The sequence below is a fragment of the Macaca nemestrina genome, chromosome 17, assembly GCF_043159975.1.
Source record: "Macaca nemestrina isolate mMacNem1 chromosome 17, mMacNem.hap1, whole genome shotgun sequence".
Classification (NCBI taxonomy): domain Eukaryota; kingdom Metazoa; phylum Chordata; class Mammalia; order Primates; family Cercopithecidae; genus Macaca; species Macaca nemestrina.
This window is the reverse complement of record NC_092141.1, coordinates 78,374,238-78,395,456: the sequence shown is the minus strand read 5'-3', so window position 1 is coordinate 78,395,456 and position 21,219 is coordinate 78,374,238. Positions and strand designations below refer to the sequence as shown.

The following is a 21,219-nucleotide window of genomic DNA, read 5'->3' as shown; positions in this document are numbered from 1 at the left end:
GGACTTTTTCCAAAATACCCAGTGGCTCTAATGACAGATGCCAAGACAGCTTCCTCCTTGTATGCCAAAGGCTACATTCTCTGCAGTTATACACATTACTACTTCTCCCCAATTGTCTCAATTTCCAAATGCTGTTGGACCAGAAGCTTTGCTCTCTGAAAAGCTGAAACTAGTCCCCGGGGTAAGACTATGTGGAGAGTCCTGTTCCCCGTGCTTGCCAAGTGGCAAACAGGTTAGGGCTGGTGAGAAGAACGGAATGTCCTGTGAAAAAAAGGAGGGACGTAGAGGTAGCCACCAGCAATAAGGGTTGCTGCCATGGTGTTTCATGTGCTGGGGAACGAAAGTGAAAGAACATGAAGGAGCTCAGGGTACCGACGCAAAATTCTAGGAAATGATGCTAAGTTCTTTAGAATGATCGGCTCTCCAATATAAGCCCCTGAATTGCTGGAAGATTTTAAAAAATACTTTTTGCTTAAATTTTATGAACAAATAAAAAAAATTCAACCTGGGAATATCAGATTAATTCTCCAAATCCCTTATACTGGGAAAAGCCAAGAGCTAAGTAACTCTGCAGCCAGAGTTGGGAGGCCAAACCAGGTGGATCACTTGAGGTCAGGAGTTCGAGACCAGCCCGGCCAACATGATGGAATCCCATCTCTACTAAAAATACAAAAATTAGCCAGGCTTGGGGCATGACTGTAATCCCAGCTATTCGGGAGGCTGAGGCAGGAGAATCGCTTGGGGGCAGGAGAATCACTTGAACCCAGGAGAGGCTGCAGTGAGCTGAGATCGCACCACTGCATTCCAGCCTGGGCAACAGAGCGAGACTCCATCTCAAAAAAAAAAAAAAGAACAAAAGGAAAAGTACATTTCCTGGGCTCAGCTCCCCAAATATTCTCACAGTAAAGCAAAAGCACTGACATAAGCCTCCAAGTCATTGCTCAGATTCTGTCGGGCTACTGAAATTTTGTTGCATTTAATACAGATTGCATCTACTTTATCTGAAATGCTTTTTCAGAAGTGTTTTGAATTTTTTTTTTTTGATTTTGGAATATTTGTACATGTATAATGAGATATTTTGGGGATGAAACCCAAGTCTAAACATAAAGTTTATTTATGTTTCACAGATACCCTCTCACACATAGCTTGAAGGTAATTTTATACAATATCTTAAATAATTCTGCACATGAAGCAAACGTTGTGTTAAGTACCCGAGTGTGGCATTTTTCACTTGTGGCGTCATGCTGATGCTCAAAAAGTTTCACATTTTGGAACTTTTCAGATTAAGGATGCTTGACCTGTACGGCTCGGAATAAGTAGGCCATGAACTAGAGCTAATAATTTTTTTTCTAAAATAAATAGCTACAGCTATTGCAGTCATCTCTTTCATCGCAGAATGCATCCTGTTCTAGATATTCTGGCAGAAGCTGTGATCACCGGTCACACCACACTTCCTTCTGAGTGTTTACACAACCACATTATTTTTCAGTGAATTGAATACTGTATAAGCACAGGCTGAAACACAGCCACATCAGACCTAGAAAGAAAAATGGAGACACACACATTTGATATGCATCTAAGCTCAAAACCCATCCAACGTCTTCAACCTCAGAACCTAAGAGAAGTTCGCCCCTGTGCTAGCTCATGGCTGACTCTGGCACAAGGCAGGCAAATGTCTTACCCAAGGAGCCGCATAAGCTAACAGTGCCACCAAGAAGAGAACTGGAAGAGATAAATACACAGCACTTTCATTCACTCATCCTCTCCTCAAATATTTACTCAATACTTACTATACGTTAGTTAGCACTGAGCACCATACACTATGCTTTGAAAGTAAAATATGAGGCCAGGCGCCGTGGCTTATCCCTGTAATCCCTGCACTTTGGGAGGCTGAGGTGAGTAGACCACCTGAGGTCAGGAGTTCGAGACCAACCTGGCCAACATGATGAAGCACCATCTCTACTAAAAATACAAAAAAATTAGGCGGGCATGGTGGCATGCACCTGTAATCCCAGCTACTCAGGAGGCTGAGCCAGGAGAATCACTTGAACCTGGGAGGCAGAGGTTGCAACGAGCTGAGATTGAGCCACTGCACTCCAGCCTGGGCAACAAGAGTGAAACTCTGTCTCAAAAAATGAAAGAAAGTAAAACATGAATGAGAGCTAGCCCCCTACTCCTGCCCAGCCCCATTTTCCCATGTGTCTCTTCTAGAATGATTAAATTACATAGTGACATCCCCAGAGGCTACAAGAGGAACACACATGCAATGGTAACTTCCTGCGTGGCCTGAATGAGCTGCAGGAATGGGGAAAATAGAAAGCAAACCGGCCTCTTTGGTTGAATTTTCAGTCTTTGGAGAAGTGTGTCTATACCTCCTTCCAGGCTGCCTACCAAGCATAATTCAAACTATTCAAACTGGCGTTCAAGCGCCTGCCTCAGCTGTGCTGTCTTCTGTGTCCACTCCTAATAACTAACTACAAGGCACTCAGATGGAAGTCCCGCTGTCTCCCGGAACACACCCCACCTTGGTATGGACTCTACTTTGACCATACTAATCTTGCCACCTTTAACACCTTTACCTATGTCCCTGCAACACACACACCACCCTCTGTTTAAGAAGGGCTCTTTTTCCTGCATTTTTGTCCAATGTCCTCTTCCTGTGAACCCGTCCCTCATCTCCTATCTCCTTCCCTTCCCTTCCACCTACGAGACTAGAAAGCTATCTGTGCATCTGCTGCTTTGCATAGTCATACCAGGCCCAAAGCAGGAACTTAACAGATGTCACATCAGCTAACTCTCCCAGTTGCATAATGAGTTGATATCCTCATTGTGCAGATGAGAAACTGAACTTTAGAATAGTGAGGTAAATAAACCAAAGTATTACAACTAGATAAGAGTGGAGCCAGGTGTGGCTTGTTCAAAGCCTGCATTTTCCTCATTAGACCCTTTGGAGTGTAGCGTGTGCATGGGACACAATTTATGTAACACTCCTAATTTATCTCCTCTCACCTCCCACTTCAGTCCCCGATGTGGCTTTCCAATCCAGCAGAGGTTCCAACCAACTTCCAAACAGGTGCAACTTGATAGCACCTCATCTTTGGCTGTACCAGATGCCTTCTATCTCTGGACTCCTGCCCTCAGACTTCTCCGACACCTGAAGGAAGCTTCTGGGACAGCTGACATGCCCAACCTGGGAGCTAAAACATGTGGGACCAGCTATGACCAATGAACAATGATGGACAGGAGACGATAACCCCACTAGTTCCCTACTCACAGTGCTGACATAAATTTCATGAGTCTCCTAGAAGATCTGATGGGATTGAATATCAGTTGTCCCTAACATGACCGCTATACTGGCTTTCCTTCCTTCCTTCCCTATTTCATCCCCTCTCGTCTCTCCTACTCCTTGGGATCACATTGACAAATAAGTCTCTTGCAGGCAATTCTCTATTTCAAGCTCTGTATTCAGTTAGCAGATGGCAGAAGTGTGGTCCAAAGCAGGAGAGGACTCAGCAGCAGCAGGCTGTGGTACAATCTGCCCTGTCACTCAAGCCAGGTGAATGAGCAGATCCAGTGGTGGCTGGTTGAATGCATGACTCCCCTGTGGATGTCATCTTCTTCTTCTTCTCAGACACCCAGTGCTAGCCCAATGGCCCCATGGATGAGATGGCTCAGGTGGCAGGATAAAGGCTGTATGTGGGCTCGGCATTACGGGCTTTCTCTTAGCAATGGCCTAGCTATTGCCACTGCTGAATGGTCCAGCCAATCAATAGCAGTGGGAGATGCCAATCTCTATAGCACGGTCACGGATATCAGCCAGGCCCTTGGGGAAAGGCTGATCACAACAGACCACTTCCCCCCACAAGAAGGAGAGCGGAGATAGAAATTCATGCTTATATGAATTGACATGTACTCCAGTTTTGGGTTTGCTTTGTCTGCCTTTAGGGCCTCTGTAAATGCCACTATTTGAGACCATAAGAATGCTCCTAATCTACCCACGTAGTATCCCACAGAACATTGCTTCAGACCCAGGGATTGATATACGTCAAAGGAGGTGCAGCGATGAGTGTATGAGTAGGGACTCCATTCGTTTTCTCATATACCTCCTCATTCACAGCATCCAGCTTAACTGAAGACTGGACTGGCCTGTTAAAGGCTTAGGTAGGAGACTAGCCTGGGAAATGCAACCTGCGATTCCAGTATTACCTTGATTAAAGCCCCAGCCCTGGAATTTCTGCAAGGAAGCTTGTTTTTTTGTTTTTGTTTTCAAGGGGTTTTTTAGTGAAGAATGGTGTCAAAATCTGGGTACCAGGTGTTCTCCTTGTTACTGGGATATCATTTCTTCTTGGTCCTTTTAACAGTCAGAGCTAGGAAACATATGACTGTATGTATACATATACATATATATATATATATATGTCTTCACACATATTTACAAATATACATACACATACATCTGCACATAAACACACATATATGCATTCACTTGCGTATTTTAGAAATCATGAATTCAATTCACACCAATATGACAATTCCAATGCATTCCATAGGGCTCTTTCTGCCTTTTCTCATTTGCTCAACCTTATTATACACCTAAAAAGGGTTTCAAGATCGCTTCATCCATACTACTGCATGGTTCTCATTTCAAGAGTGATGAAGGCCGGGTGCAGTGGCTCACACCTGTAATCCCAGCACTTTGGGAGGCCGAGGCGGGTGGATCACGAGGTCAGGAGATCAAGACCATCCTGGCTAATGCAGTGAAACCCCGTCTCTACTAAAAATACAAAAAAATTAGCCGGGTGTGGTGGTGGGAGCCTGTAGTCCCAGCTACTCGGGAGGCTGAGGCAGGAGAATGGCATGAACCCAGGAGGCGGAGGTTGCAGTGAGCCAAGATCGTGCCACTGCACTCCAGCCTGGGTGACAGAGCAAGACTCCACCTCAACAACAAAAAAAAAAAAGAGTGAGGAAACTTTGTCCCAAAGCCACCCAGTAGGATTATACTCCTCTTCTTTGTGAGAAACGTATCACATACCCATGACTGAACCAGTCTCTAGCAAAGGAGACAGGGGACCATCATGACTGGTTTAGACCAATCATTTTCCCCCATCCCCTCCACCCCTGGGACCAGCGGCCAGGGCCCCCTCTCAAACACACCATCTCATGGAGGAGGGTGAGCTACCTAGAAAGAATAAGCTTTCTCATAGGAAGAAGGAATGCAGGCTACAGAGCAGGGATATGGGAAAGAAGACCAACTATCTCCTATATTAACCTACAATCCAGAGTGGAATAGGCAACCTAAAACTTCTGAAATTATATATAAAATGTTCTTTGTGTGTACACACGTGAGAGGAGAAAATCCTCAGTCATCATTTTCTCAGAGGGCTCAGTGATCCAAGAAAAGTTTAGAACCATTTTCATTTTAAACAAACACAGATTTCAATCTTAAATTGAACAAGAACAGGAGGTTTCCAGGAACTGAAACCCTAATTCAGAAAATACAAGTGTTTTCTCTATCTCATTTATTACACTCTGCTTCAAGGGCAGGAATCAGAAGACTGCACAGCCTTTGTCAAAATACAAATGTTTGTCTCAATTTGAGTCCTCTTTGAGCTTGTTCCTAGAGCCTGACTTTTCAGGCTTCTAAGGCAATTAAGGGGCACTAAAGCCTCAGCGAATTAGACATGCTGCCTTTTAAATTCTCATTCTTCTAAAGAAAAAAGGGGATGGAGCAGGAGTCCCTGAAGGAATAAAGGAAACAGAAGTGCGAACTGCCATAAAGAAGAAGTGAATCCACGGCTTAGGAGCTAAAGAGCAAATATCAAGGCAGCTTGTCAGTTTCAACGTGCTCTTGGGATTTTATCCCATTGGCCCCAAATGCAGCATTCAGGGGCCTAGATGTATTACCACCATCTGGAACAGCTGTGGTCATAGAGAGAGATCAACTTGTCCAGAGCTTTAATCCTCTAAGGCTTCTTCAACAGTTCTGTTTAATCTATCTGAAAAGGCTTAGTACAAAGGCATCTTCTGCAGTCATTGCGCAGGGTAAGAAGGAGAGAGGGAGCATTAAAAGGCATGTGCCTTTGGGTGTGGCTCTTACATTTTTGCCAGGCAGACAACTGCTGTTCAGGCAGAGATGAACGCATGGAATCTAGAAGATTTTACTCAGCCACCTCAGTCAAAAAGTGGCCCTATAACAATCATCCAAATGAAAGAGTTTTGAGAGTAAAACAGGATACTATTAATGATTAAACCAAGACAAAAGCCATGAAGCAGGGCAGTCCCACCAACCTATGACATCCTAATCCATCAGTACTTGATAATACTCCTCTGCTCTGGTCTCTGTCATTCACTCAGCACTTTGTATATGCCCAACATTGTGTTAGTCTCATAGAGACTATGCAAAATTAATTAAAATAAAATAGCATACCATAAATACCATAACACACCAAAACATGTCGTCTTTGCCCATACGGAGCCGGCTCTTCACACTAACATTACTCTGGTTGCCTTGAGCAATAGCCATTTGGCTAGCCTTAAAATTAACTGATGTTTACTCCGAGCTAAGGCATTAGGAGCATTTATTTGCATGCTTTGGTTTTTAAATCTTTGATTCAGAATACGTCCAAGTGACTCATTAGTCTATTTTGGTCTTGGGCATCAAGCTGCATTCAGAAAGTCTGGCTTACGATCACACGCACCAGGGTAGAAGGAGGTTCTCCTAAGAAACCACTGGAACATCAGCCAGAGGTAATGAAACCAAACAGATCTGATCAATAACACCTTGAAAATAGATATATTGAACTCTGAACATATTTTTACATTTCAAGTCAACTCCAAAGCCTCTCCTGGATCAATAATCATTGATGTACATTAACTGCCATTCTCTAGTCCTCTTAGCTAAAAAACATTTCAAACCTAAGACTTCCAATTTCTTGCTCTCTTCAACACTGGACAGGGACAAAAGTAATTTTACCATTGATGCTTAAATAAAAATTTACTTTTAAAAATAAATACCATAGATTTCTTGAGTTCAAAAAGAAAATATTTATTATAAAATTTAGAAAATAAAGAAAGGTATAAGGAAGAAAGTTGAAATTACCCAAATTCCGCTACCCAGGCAAAACCGCTGTTAGTATTTTGGTGTATTACTTGACAGCCATTTTTGTACATAAACCTATAACTACATATGCTTACACAGCTATAGAATTTTCTCATAAAATTAAGACCATACTGTGTGTATCATTTTTAATACCACTTTTATCCCTCGGCATTTTGTTGTGAACATTTTCTGCAGAAATTAATCCCATTTTTTGTAAACTTTTTTCAGTTGCAAATTATTCCACTCAAAATACAGTTAGGTACTCATTTAACACTTTCAACAGTTTCTTGAAAACTGTGACTTTAAGCAAAACAACTTATAATGAAACCAGTTTTACCACAGGCTAATTAACATAAACAAGAATAAGTTTCTTACGGCATACTTCCGATCACAAAAAATAACCAAATTTCTAAATAAAGACCAAGACGCATCTAATATTAAACACTGAAATGAAAGTGGGCTATGCATACATTTAAGAAAGATGAATAGGCCAGGCGCATTGGCTCACGCTTGTAATCCCAGCACTTTGGGAGGCCGAGGTGTGTGGATCACTTGAGCCCAGGAGTTCGAGACCAGCCTGGAAAACATGGTGAAACCCCATCTCTACTGAAAATACAAAAAATACATAAATTAGATGGGCATGGTGGCGCATGCCTGTGGTCCCAGCTACTTAGAAGACTGAGGCGGGAGGATTGCTTGAGGCCAGGTAGTAGAGGCTGCAGTGAGCCAAGCCCATACCACTGCACCCTAGACCGAGCAATAGAGTGAGACTCCATTTCAAAAAAAAAAAGAATAAAACAAGTAAGATAATGATGTTGCCAATTACTCCAGTTCAGGGTGGCCAGATCTTATCCCACTAGCTCAAAGTACTGAGCTGGGACCCAACCTGGACAGGATGCCATCCCGTCTCAGGGTGCACCCACCCACACCCACACTCACTCAGATGGGGACAATGCAGACACGCCCACTAATCCACATGCACATCTTTGAGATGTAAGAGGAAACCTGGGTACCCAGAGAAAACCCTTGGAGACATGGGCAGAATGTGCAAACTCCACACAGACAGCAGCCCTGGTTGGGAACTGATTTTGTTTTCTCATCCACACTATAATAAAACAATGTTGAACGAGATGACATTATTCAAGGACCTACTGGACTACAAATCTTGCTTGCAACGATGCATATTTATTTGTAATTTGTTATTGTTAATGTTAAACTTTTTTTTTTTAGATTCGGGGGTACATGTGCGGCCTTGTAACAGGGAGTATGTTGTTTAATGCTGAGATGTGGGCTTCTACTGAACTCATCAAGTAACCAAATGCAGAGCTAGCATGCATTTGTAGCATGTGTGAATATGTTTGGCTCTTTAAAAACACCAAGTTGAAGAACGATATGTTAAGTCACTCAGCTTTACAGGACTTGAAATCAACATGCTCAGAATAACCCAAGGCCTCTGAAATGGACTACTTTCTCTAAAGGCCAATCAGAGAACAGGAGGACATCCCTGGGGGGAAGATGTGCTAGATACTGCAGCTTCTAGAAACAGATAGTAATTTTTAAATCATACGAAATCATGTATCTAAACATTTTAATACTTTCTAAGGCTTTATATTTTGTGCCAAGTAATGACAATACAAGGAGGGCTAAACCATAATCTTTTCTCTCAAGGACTTTACAGCCTACAGAATAATACAGATTTAAAGTTGACACTTTGTTGTGTTTTTTTAACATATGCATTGTTTATTTATGGAATTTTTTATTTGCTATTTTGGGTTTTTTTGTTTGTTTGTTTTCCTTTATGTTATTGAATTCTATTATTTTAGATTCAAGGGTACACATGCTGGTTTGTTACAGAGGTATATTGTATAATGATGAGGTTTGGGCTTCTAGTGTACCCATCACCCAAACAGTGAACATTGTGCCCAGTAGGTAATATTTTTAATCCTTACCCACTTTCCACCCTCCCCTTTTCTGGAGTCCCCAGTGTCTATTATTTCCATCTTTATTGCATTTGTATGCACTGTTTAGCTCCAGCACATAAGTGAGAACATGCAGTATTTTGTTTCTGTCCCTGAGTTACTTCACTTAGGATAATGGCCTCCAACTCCATCCATGTTGCTGCAAAAAGCATAATTCCATTCTTCTCTATGGCTGTATAGTATTCCGTGGCACATATATACCACATTTTCTTTATCCAGTCAACCACTGACGGACGCTTAGGCTGATTTCATAAGTTTGTAAAGCTGACACTTTGAATGCTTGAGCCCACTGAAAGCTGGTGGTTGAGAGTGAGCAAAATGAAATTATACCAAGTCAGCGAAGAGTATAACAACAGTTCTTTTCCACTTAATACATTTCATTTTTTTCCTATCCTATTTTGATAGTTTGAGATATATGCTCAATCAATTAATTTACCTGCAATGAAGTTATTATATTGAAAAACATACACTGAGCTCTTCCTGTGTGCAAGCACTGCCCTAGGGGCTATGAATTTCATAATGAAAGCACCATGGCCTCTGCCCCTACAAACAGCCAGGGTGACAAACAGCCAGGGTGACAAACAGCCAGGGTGACAACCAGCCAGGGTGAGGGTGTGTTTCAAGGCTGGTTCCTGGAAAAGGAGTGTGCACTGGGAGGTGGGGATGGGAGATGGTAAAAGGGAAAGTGAGAAGAGGCAAGGCGTTCTGGTAAAGGCCATAAGCAAACACACCATCAAAAGCAAAGAGGTGTGGTGTGTCCAGAGGGCTAGGCAGAATGCGTGAGGAGGTAGTGTCAAGTTCTAGGCAGACAGCACCTGGAAACAAAAACAGAGGTAAGCAGGTAGTGCCCTTAAGGAGTTTGAAGCAAGGTTGGTATGGTCACAGTTCTGTTAGATGATACCCTGCTTCACACTTCATTGACAAAAGCCATGAGATGTCACCTCACTTATCTCCTATCACAATGTCACAAAGCATCCAAATCCTCCATGTTCCCTTCTATACACAAGGGGGCACGTACCTCCCATCAAAGGCCATGCTCTCTGCTGGCTCTGGATTCATCCACTCTTGTCCTAGGAAAGATTCTAGTGCTTCCTTGCAGGGTTTCCTCCCTTCCCTGACGGATGAAGCATCTATCCTCCCTGGATGAAGGATTCCAGGGCCTCATCCTTGTGATGCTCCGAGTATCATCATCATGCTACTTTTGCCTGGTTTATTCTTATCAGTAAACATCGTTTGTATTTGCCTTAAAAATGCTTCATTTCATTCCACTCTTTTTGCCACAGGGTCTCACTCTGTCATCCAGGCTGGAGTGTAATGGCATGATCTGGCTCACTGCAAACTACCTCCGGGGCTTAAGGGAACCCCCAACCTTAGCCTCCTGAGTAGCTAGGACTACAGGCACACACCACCATGCCCAGCTAACTTTTTGGATGTTTTTGTAGAGATGGGGTTTCGCCATGTTGCCCAGGTTGGTCTTGAACTCCTGGACTCAAATGATCCACCCACCTCGCCATTCCAAAGTGCTGGGATTATAGGCATGAGCCACCATGCCAGGCCCATTGTTTCTACTTTCTAACTTCCCCTTCCATTATTCCACCAACCATGATATGGCTCTCCTTCGTCATCATATGTCCAAAAAAGCTCTTGTCAAGGTCATCAACCACCCCTATAGATACTTTTCTCTTTATTTACTGATTTATTTTTTTTTAGATGGAGTCTCGCTCTGTTGCCCCCAGGCTGGGGTGCAGTGGGGTGGTCTCGGCTCACTGTAACCTCCACATCCCGGCTTCAAGCAATTCTCCTGCCTCAGCCTCCTGAGTAGCTGGGATTACAGGTGCCTACCACCATGCCTGGCTAATTTTTTGTATTTTTCATAGAAATGGGATCACCATGTTGGCCAGGCTGGTCTCAAACTCCTGACCTCGTGATCCACCTGCCTCGTGATCCGCCCACCCCAAGATCCACCCACTTCAGCCTCCCAAAGCACTGGGACTACAGGTGTGTGCCGCCGCGCCTGGTCCCCTATAGATACTTTTCTCATTTGACTCTACCTTTATGGTAGGCAGAATAATATCTACTCTCAAAGCTGTCCATGCCCTACTTCCCAGACTCTGTGAATATGTTACCTTCCATGACAAAACTAACTTTGCAGATGTGATTAAGGTTAATGATTGATCGGGATTACTTCGCTATTTTGAGCGGGCTCAAAATAGTCCTTAAAAGTGGAAGAGGAAGGTAGAGGGGTTGGTTAGAGAGATGCAACGTGAGAAGAACGTGACCGGCCTTGCAGGCTTTTAAGATGAAGAAAGGGGACAGAAGTCAAGGAATGCATGTGGCCTCCAGAACCTAACAACGGTCCTCAACTGACAGCCAGCAAGAAAACAGGGATCTCATTTCCACAATTACAAGAAAAGGGGGTCTATTCTCCCCTAGAAAATAGGTCCTGCCCTCTCTACTGCAGACCACAAGGGCCTCTGTAACATGATTCTTATCCATTTCTCTGATCCCATCTCCTATGACGTCTTCAACTGCTCTGGGCGTTGTTAATCACTCTCTTCCAGTGTTCAGTTCTTTGAAACCAATAAGCTCTTACACATCTCAGAGCCTTTGCACAAATGGTTCATTCTGTCTAGATGACTTGTCCAACCCGACTTTTGTTGTTGTTGTTGTTGTTGTGTTTTGTTTTGTTTTAGGCTTTTTGCGGCCTGAAACCATGGTTTTTAGTTTCTGTCTCTAGTGATAAGCAAAAAAGAGGGATGATGAAGAGGCTTTACTGGCCCAACCAGAAACAGAAACTAAGAACCCATAACTGTATTCTCTCCCTCGGACACCCCTGGCTCCCTTCATTCCTCTTCTAGTTTCTTCGCACCTTTTCGAACTCAGCTTCAATGTCATTATCAAGGAGAGCCCTTGTTCATCAACCCTATGCAAAGTATACCTTCGCTTTCATCCTCCACCTCAAATCCTTTTTTGTTTCCTTTGCAACAGTTTATAAACACGTTAGTTATGTTTGCGTACACGGCTTTATTGGCCTTCAGTACTAGAAACTAAGTTTTGCGAGAGCAGAAACAGTGATTCGTTGGCTGTGTTTTCCCAGCCCTGAAAAGAGTAATTGGCTCATAAATGGTTGTTGAATTACTTCCTTAGTCATTCTGGTAGCAGATGGAGAGTGGGTCAAATAGAGGATGAGACTGGAGTCAGGAAACTCATTGAGAGATTACAGCAGAGGCTCAAATGAGGGATGAGAAGGGCCTGGATTGGATTAGTGATGGCAGAGATGGGGAGAAGGAACACTGAATTACACTGAAGGTCCTTCTAGGGAAATAGCAAGTAACAACTGAGAACACTATCACAGGAGAAGCAATCTAGGAATGCGGGAAGGGATGCACTTGGCATGAAACTGGGTAAGATTCAGGCACCATCCAAGTAAAGAAATCCAAGGCCAGTTGCGATGGCTCATGCCTGTAATTCCAGCACTTTGGGAGGCCAAGGCGGGTGGATCGCTTGAGGTCAAGAGTTCGAGACTAGTCTGGCCAACTTGGTGAAACCTCGTTTCTACTAAAAATACAAAAATTAGCTGGGCGTGGTGGCGCACGCCTGTAATCCCAGCTACTTGGGAGACTGAGGCACGAGAATTGCTTGAACCTGAGAGGAGGAGGTTGTTGCAGTCAGCTGAAATCACACGCCACTGCACTCCAGCCTGGGTGACAGAGCGAGACTCTGTCTAACAACAAAAAAAAACATGAAACTAAGAAAAGAAATCCAGCAAACAATTGCTTACTCAAGTCTTAAGCTTAAAGGAAAAGACAGAATAAAAACTGAGATTTGGGAGTTACTGTTATACATAGATATGTACACATTAACATTTTTATAGTATGGTAGTTCTAGGATGTTCTCAGTTGTCTCACCAAGAAGTCTAAAAGCATTACTTAACACTCAACCTAGCAACAGTGAAAATGGAAAAAGACTCAGTCCAGAGCCATCCTCTAGAAGAGCCAATCAATACACAATGAAAGGAAACTCAGCACAATGGCATTTCACAGCTCCATACAATCCATTCTCCTCCTACTTTCCCCCTCCTGATTATCTCAAGCCTTCCTTGCTACAGATGGCCCACTTCCTAACAAACATCAGCCGATGAGCACCACATGGCTGTGCTCCCTGCAGAGCAGACCAGTCAGATATCATTAAGTATTAGGTAAAACATCATCCCAGGGGTTCTCCCTGCCAAGTATCAAAACACAAATTCTAACATGTTCTAGTCTCTTTTATACCTATTCATATATGGTAACTCAGTTAATTCCATACTATTTGCCGTATAGACAGACCCCTTTATTACTGCCTAGGATGCAGGTATGAAGAAATAATTGGTGGAACAAAACTCAGCTTCAAGTAAAGCATTAACCGGAAGGATAGAATGGGGGCCAGTGAGATTACCAGTTCATGAGTCATTACTGATTCTTATTGTAATCCATGTAAATATTAAGATGCACTTTTCTGCTTTGTTAGTATTATCTTTGCAACAGATTTCATGGTAGAACCACCATAATAAACAGATGGTACATCAAAAATTCACTCATTAATCTGATTGTTTAACTCTGCATATATTTTCTCAGATACACAATATTTCAATAGGGAGCCTCCTACATCAGCCCAACAAAAGCCTATTTAACTGACAACATAAGTGAATCCTAGATCTTTGAACCTGGAACAGGCCTTAAGTGAGTAGAAGTCATTTTATGAGGAAAGATGAGGACAGATGAGGAAACCGAGGCTGCTCCAAGTCACACAATTAGTCCTGTGAATAATGCTTTCAACCCATCCACCCAGTATAACCTGTTCCTGTAAGAAAATGCCATGGGATTTCCCGGCATTCACAGGGATTGCTAAGCGCATCCGATTTCCACCTTTGCTTTGGGAGGCAAGGTCTTGCCTGGTTTCAAACCACTGGAGGGGATGCAGTGCCGATGGCTTGAGAAACAAATTCCACAAAGGAATTGGCCAAGGAATAGAGCTTAGGGATGACAAAGAGGGTCTACACACTTTCTGGGAAAACGGAGATCATAGTAAAAGTAGCAATACAGAATACCCTCTTGCATTTTTGACTACTTTAATTTTCCATATGCTTTCCCATAGAGGAAGAGAAGATAAAGGACAAGCTACTAGAGGAAGGGGGTGGAAAGAGGAGGTCTATATATTTCTTTTTTTCTTTCTTTCTTTTTTTTTTTTTTTTTTTTGAGATGGAGTCTCACTCTTGTCACCCAGGCTGGAGTAGTGGCTTGCTCTTGGCTCACTGCAACCTCCGCCTCCTGGTTCAAGCTATTCTCCTGCCTGAGCCTCCCGAGTAGCTGGAACTACAGGTGTGTGCCACCATGCTTGGGTAATTTTTGCTTTCCTCTTTTTTTTAGTAGAGATGGGGTATCACCATGTTGGCTAGGCTGGTCTCGAACTACTGGCCTCAGGTGATCCACCAACCTTCACCTCCCAAAGTGCTGGGATTACAGGCATGAGCCACCATGCCCAGCTGGAGGTCTATATATTTCTAAGAAGTGGAGGAAAAGGCTCAGAAGAATTAGAGGCACTAAAAAGCATCACCAGGGCTAGGTGCAGTGGCTCATGCCTATAATCACAGCTCTTTGGGAGGCCAAGGCGGGCGGATCACCTGAGGTCAGTAGTTTGAGACCAGCCTGGCCAACATAGTGAGACCCCATCTCTACTAAATACAAAACATTAGCTGGGCGTGGTGGTGCATGCCTGTAATCCCAGCTACTTGGGAGGCGGGGGCAGGAGAATCTCTTGAACTCCCGAGGCAGGGATTGCAGTGAGCCAAGACTGCACCATTGTATTCTAGCCTGGACAACAAGAGCAAAACTTCATTTCAAAAAAAAAAAAGAAACAAAGAAACAAAATATCACCAGGAAGGGCAAATTCCTCCTGTGCATCCCCTATCTTGTTACCTCTACCATTAACAAAATCAGCAATGAGGATGTATCAGGAGGTGGCCTTTTGTCTTTCAGCCTGCTGCCAAGTGTACAGTAGGTTACTTCACAAACGTTTGCTGATTGAATACACATACCCTGGGAATCTTAAAGCAAAAGGAAGAAATGTTTACCTTTGCTGAAGTTATAAAACTTAGGTTGCTTTTGATCCAAAATGCAAGAAGACAGGAAAAATTTAAATAAGGGAAATGAGGGCAGGTCGTAACTTACAGATTTATAGAGAATAGTAATATCATTTTATTAAAGACTTTGTGTTCCAGGCAGTCATTTCAGTTAGCCCAACTAGGGTATTAACAAGGACAGGATGAATCTGGAATTCTTGCCTGGATATGGTCCAATCTCGTATGTATAGATAGCAACTCAAATGAGTCCAGGTGGCTCTGACCATTAAAATAGCTACCATTCATTCATTCAACAAATATTATCAAGGAGCTATTATGCATCAGGCTCTGTGGGGATCTGTAAAAATAAATAAAATATTTATTCTCTTAAATAAACACACAATCTGGCTGGGCGCAGTGGCTCACGCCTGTAATCCCAGCACTTTGGGAGGCTAAGGCGGAGGGATCACAAGGTCAGCAGTTCCAGACCAGTCTGACCAACATGGTGGAACCCCGTCTGTACTAAAAATACAAAAATTAGCCAGGTGTGGTGGCACACGCCTGTAATCCCAGCTACTCAGGAGGCTGAAGCAGGAGAACTGCTTGAACCCAGGAGGTAGAGGCTGCAGTGAGCCGAGATCGTACCACTGCACTCCAGCCCAGGCAACAGAGTGAGACTCTGTCTCAGATAAATAAATAAATACACAATCTAGCAAAGATAAAAAGACATCTTACAAAAATAAGCAGTGAGGGCTCACGCCTGTAATCCCAGCACTTTGGGGGACCAAGATGGGCAGATCACTTGAGGTCAGGAGTTTGAGACCAGCTTGGGCAACATAGTGAAACCCCATCTCTACTAAAAATACAAAAATTAGCTAGGTGTGGTGGTGCACGCCTGTAGTCCCAGCTGCTCAAGAGGCCGAGGCAGGAGAATCACGTGAACCTGGGAGGTGGTGCTTGCAGTGAGCCGAAATTGTACCACTGCACTCCAGCCTGGACAATAGAGCCAGACTCTTTCTCGAAAATAAAAAATAAAAAATAAAAATAAGTAGTGAGTGTTTATAAGGGGAAAGCACTATACTAAACGTGCAATAACTCATTTAATCTTCATGAAAATTATGTAATCAACTATTACTGTCTCCATTTGACAGGCAAGGAACCTAAGACCCAGACACTGTAATCCCAGCTACTCAGGAGGCTGAGGCAGGAGAATCGCTTGAACCCAGGAAGCAGAGTCTACAGTGAGCCGAGATCACACCACTGCACTCCAGCCTGAGCAACACAGTGAGATTCCATCTCAAAAAAATAAGTAAATAAATTAAAAAATAAAACAAAATAACAACTTATACAATATTTTAAATATTTATCTATCAGTCAATAAACTGCTTTTGTTATATTGGTGAGCCTATGCAATGTATAGCTGAACTGCAATGGCAAAATCTCGGCTCACTGCAACTTCCGCCTCCCAGGTTCAAGCTATTCTCCTGTCTCAGCCCCCAGAGTAGCTGGGATTACAGGCACATGCAACCATGCCTGGCTAAATTTTGTATTTTTAGTAGAGATGGGGTTTCATCATGTTGGTCAGGCTGATCTTGAACTCCTCACCTCAGGTGATCCACCCACCTCGGCCTCCCAAATTGCTGGTTATATTTTATTTTCAAAAGAAAATTCTTTCTAAGTAGATTCACTAATATACATATATGTATATTAGAGTGTGTGTATATATATATATGTATACACACAGACACACACATACACATATGTACCTGAAAGCAAAATGTAAAAAAATGCTTCATATTGATTATCTGAACATTATAAAATAACAAAAGCTGAATCATTTTTTCTTTTGCACACGTTCACACACTTCAAATCAGTTTCTTAGCCATAAGCCTCTAACACTGTGTTTCATGGAGGCACCCCAATGGCTGGTGCACCCACAAGTCAGCAGGGGCAGCAACGTCAAATACATCTCTCATTACCACCTAAGACATGAAAGAGTCAGCCAATCCTGACCATATGGATTTATCAGCCAGCAAGCACCCTGCGTGCTGTCCATGAAAGGCAAACAGAAAAAAGACAAGACATTGCTGGTCCTCTTTTAGATGGGGTTTCACAGTGTTAGCCAGAATGGTCTCCATCTCCTGACCTCGTGATCCACCTGCCTCGGCCTCCCAAAGTGCTGGGATTATAGGGGTGAGCCACCACGCCCAGCCAAAAACATGACTTCTTAAAGGCAAATATGGAGAAAAGGGCATTCTAAGGGCAAGGGGAAGGAAAGCAGCAATAACAAGAGCATGAAGGTAGAAAATCCAAGAGCCTCACAGAACGTCTAGCTGAAGGCCAGAGTGTGAAAAAAGGAGAACAGTGCAGGACAGGCCCAGAAATGAGGCTGAGACTTAATCGTGCAGGGTCAGGTATGCAGGGCAAAAATCTCCATGGCCTGTACACATATTGAAGAAGAAACTGTAGTTCTGAGTGGTTGGGAAGTTGACCCAAGGCCATCAAACTCAAATGGGGTGGAAATGGGACTTGAACCTGAAGCGCCTTAGATGGCTGGTCTGGAATTCACCTGAAGAAACCACCTTTGTCGCGGCTCTAGAGGAAAACATAGATGGCTCAATGCAGATCCAGTGGCGTTCAGTAGCACACTGTGTTCTCTTGTCGTTTTATGGAGGGACCGCATGTGCTGGAACCCACAGAGACCAGCCAAGCATCTCTTTACTCTCGGAAGAATGTATGTGCCACACCGATCAGCTGACCAGAGTCCATCCCCTGGATAGAGGAGGTGCTAACCTGTCCTCTGCTAACTGAGGTAGAGGTTCTCGTGTCCTCTGTGGCCAGTGTTGTGCCCTGCTATATTTAAACCCCATCTGTGAAGGATTCTGCAATGTGCCCAGGGCTATGAGATGAAGCAGGGGGGCCGAGAAGGAAAATGCAGCATACTTTTGTATGCCACCATCCCGAATGTCTGTAATTCGTCCCAAGTGCGAACTAAAAACCTCACTAATTTCACCTTCCTTTCCAAACTGCCTCCTTGCGAATTTCTACGCATAAATTCTGACTAAACCTGACATCGTGTTTTCTGCAAAAGAAAGCAATCTGACTGCCAACCACGGAGGGCAAGTTATGAAGAGTGGCACACAGCTGCAGCTTTTTCTTTCTTTTTTATTTGGTAATGTGTGATTGACGATTAAAATGGAATCTTGCTGGCCTGAACTCCTTCCTGACTACTATTAAGCTGGTGAAGTTGGCAACAGTTTCTCTCCCCTCCACTATCGGAGTTCGACTTGGGACGAGGATGCAAAGGGCCTCAGATGACCTCCGTGAGCAAGGGGTGTCTGCGGGATGTTAAATCGCAGCTCTCTGGGGGGCCTTGGAGATATCCCCAGAAAGAGTGGAGCCCCACAGCTTTCTCAGCAGCCTGCTTTATCAAATGAGCTTTCCCCAGAACAAAAACGACCCTGTCAGGCACCATAAACCGTCAGGAAAACATGCTCCTAAACAAAGCTAGGCTATTCAGTGGTCCTAGAGCTGTCTATTCCACCCCTCGGGTTCACCAACCCAACAACTCCCACAGAGTTGGCTGCAGAAATTGGAAGAAATAAATCTCTGCTGAAGGAGAAAAGGATGAAGACAGGGCCAGTCACTGCCCTCATTCTTTCCATTGCATCGGGACCACGTGTTGCTGGCTGTGCTCACAGGGCAGGTGAGTGGTTTAGAAACCATGTCACATACAGAGCAGGGAGGACACCCAGGAGTACATAAACCAGGGAGGAATAGATTAAGGAAAATCATGAGAGTTTTCTTTCAATCATTTCAAGAGCTATCATGTCGAAAGGGGAGTCGATTTGCTGTGAGTTACTCCAGAAGGCAAAGGAATAGGGGAATACCACTCACGTCTTTTACTATATGCTTTTTAGAGTAGAAAAAGGACTTTCTTGTTAGTCAGAAAGGGGTAGTGTTTTTTTTTGTTTTGTTTTGTTTTGTTTTTTGAGACGGAGTCTGGCTCTGTCGCCCAGGTGGAGTACAGTGGCCGGATCTCAGCTCACTGCAAGCTCCGCCTCCCGGGTTCACGCCATTCTCCTGCCTCAGCCTCCCGCGTAGCTGGGACCACAGGCGCCCACCACCTCGCCCGGCTAGTTTTTTTTTTTGTATTTTTTAGTAGAGACGGGGTTTCACTGGGTTATCCAGGATGGTCTCGATCTCCTGACCTCATGATCCGCCCGTCTCGGCCTCCCAAAGTGCTGGGATTACAGGCTTGAGCCACCGCGCCCGGCCAGGGGTAGTGTTTTGAATCTGTTTCACATTCTACTTCCCTAAGGAGCTCTTCCTTCACTCCTCCTGATCAAAGGTTGATTCTGTCTTCAGCCTATTCTTTCCCTGTGCAGCTCACCCATGGCAACCTATTCTCCAGGTTTCTACCACTCTACGTCACTTCTTAGTACTGCACCCAGACCAGGTATGGTGGCTCAGGCCTGTCATCCCTGCACCTTGGGAGGTCAAGGCCGGTGGATCGCTTGAGCCCAGGAAATCAAGACCAGCCTGAGTAACATGGGGACACCCTGTCTCTACAAAAACACAAAAATTAACCAAGGGTGGGGACACACCCCTGTAGTTTCAGCTACTTGGGAGGCTGAGATGGGAGGATCGCTTGAGCCCAAGAGGTCAAGGCTGCAGTGAGCCATGATCATGCCGCTGCACTCCAGGGCGACACAGTGGGACACTGTTCCAACAGAAACAAAAAAATACTGTGCCCTGGTCTAACAAGTCTTAGCTAGACTTTTGCACTGGTTTTCTTACTGATCTCCCATTTTTGAGGACTGCATTTCTCCTATCCACTGTCCTCTATCACAGACACATGTTCATGCTACTTCCCACATTAAAATCCCAACACGTGTTCCTCCTTGCTTGGCCCAGCCTCGTCTCTCAATACTCCTTCAGCTGCACCAGCTAATCTCACACCTCCGGGTCTTGCTCATGTATCTGCAGTGCCTTAACTACCTCTGTCTTCCTAATGGTGCAAACTTTTTTTTTTTTTTTTTTTTTTTTTGAGACGGAGTCTTGCTCTGTCACCCAGGCTGGAGTGCAGTGGCGCGATCTCAGCTCACTGCAAGCTCTGCCTCCCGGGTTCATGCCATTCTCCTGCCTCAGCCTCCCCAATAGCTGGGACTACAGGCGCCCGCCACCACGCCCGGCTAATTTTTTGTATTTTTAGTAGAGACAGGGTTTCACCGTGTTTGCCAGGATGGTCTCAATCTCCTGGGTGATCCGCCCGTCTCGGCCTCCCAAAGTGCTGGGATTACAGGCGTGAGCCACCGCCCCCGGCCTGGTGCAAACTTTCGACATTCACCTCAAGCACCTGTCCTTCTGATATGAGTTTCCACCCATTCTCCATGTACCCCACCTTCAGGACACCCTCCCCTCACCACTGGACCCTGACTTTCCCGGTATGTTTAGCAATCTGTTATGTTTATTTGATGACAGGACCGCCCCATGCTAAGCTGGAAGCATCTCAAAGGCAAGGGGCCACTTTTGTTTCATTGCTCTATCCCAGAACCTAATGTGCTGTCTGGGATGTGCCTGCTGAATATGTAAAAAGAAGGAAAGGAGGAAACAAAAGATGAAGGGAGGAAACGAGGGAAGCAGGGTAAAAGGAAAGAAGAAAGTGAGGGAGGGATGGAGGGAAGGCGGAAGGCAGGGAGAAGGAAAAGAAGGAAGGAAGAAAAAGAGGAAGGTGGGGAGGAAGGAGGGTAAAAGGGAAGAAGAAAGGGAGGGAGAAAGGGAAGGCAGAAGGCAAGATGAAAGAAAGAGAGGAAGGAAGAAAAAGAGGAAGGGAGGGAAGGAAGCAGGGAGGAAGGAAAGAAAATTTTTTTTTAGGAAAGACACCTTGCAATCTGTGTATTTCTTTTTTTCCTTTTTTTTTTTTTTTTTTTTTTTTTTTGAGACGGAGTCTTGCTGTTGCCGGGGCTGGAGTGCAGTGGTGCAATCTCCGTAACCTCCGCCTTTCGGGTTCAAGCGATTCTCCTGCCTCAACCTCCCGA

At 44.2% G+C, this 21,219-nt stretch overlaps 1 protein-coding gene across 1 annotated transcript in view; it reads right to left on the bottom strand.

Moving 5' to 3' along the window:
- Positions 1–21,219, bottom strand: part of LOC105469063 (mitogen-activated protein kinase kinase 6) — a 142,580-nt gene that overhangs the window by 74,921 nt on the left and 46,440 nt on the right. The window lies entirely within an intron of this gene.